The sequence below is a fragment of the Nestor notabilis genome, unplaced genomic scaffold (genome assembly GCF_000696875.1).
Source record: "Nestor notabilis isolate BGI_N333 unplaced genomic scaffold, ASM69687v1 scaffold6753, whole genome shotgun sequence".
NCBI lineage: Eukaryota > Metazoa > Chordata > Aves > Psittaciformes > Psittacidae > Nestor > Nestor notabilis.
This window is the reverse complement of record NW_009923234.1, coordinates 79,201-79,680: the sequence shown is the minus strand read 5'-3', so window position 1 is coordinate 79,680 and position 480 is coordinate 79,201.

Genomic DNA, 480 nt, shown 5'->3' with positions numbered 1-480 from the left:
TCTTGGCCAATTTGCTCCAGCTTATCAAAACCAGCAGTAATTCCTTTCTTTAAAATAAATCACAGTTTTTTGAAGCCTCTGAACATCAATTGGCTGAGCACTTTGTAGCCGTTAGGTTTTGTCCAGGCTATTCCTCTGTTGAGATTTAATTAAGTCAAAGAAATTGTGCTGAGATCTCTGGGGTCACAGTGCTTGCTGAGTGATCAGGTTTATGTAGGGGGAATTTCCAAGGTGAAAGCCATGATGTCTCAGTCCACACTGTGCTTAGGAGTCACTCAGTGCTCTGCTCATACTCATTTCTGGAATACAGCAGCGATTCCTGGTGTGCAGGGTGCCATATGTAACAGCTGGACCAACAGGTCTGGTATTTGTCTTCATTATATTACAGCACACGCTCAACTGACACTTTTGACAAGGTAAGAAAAAGATAATATTTGAATAATAGCATTCTGAATACTACTTTTTACTTTCTTTTTCAGC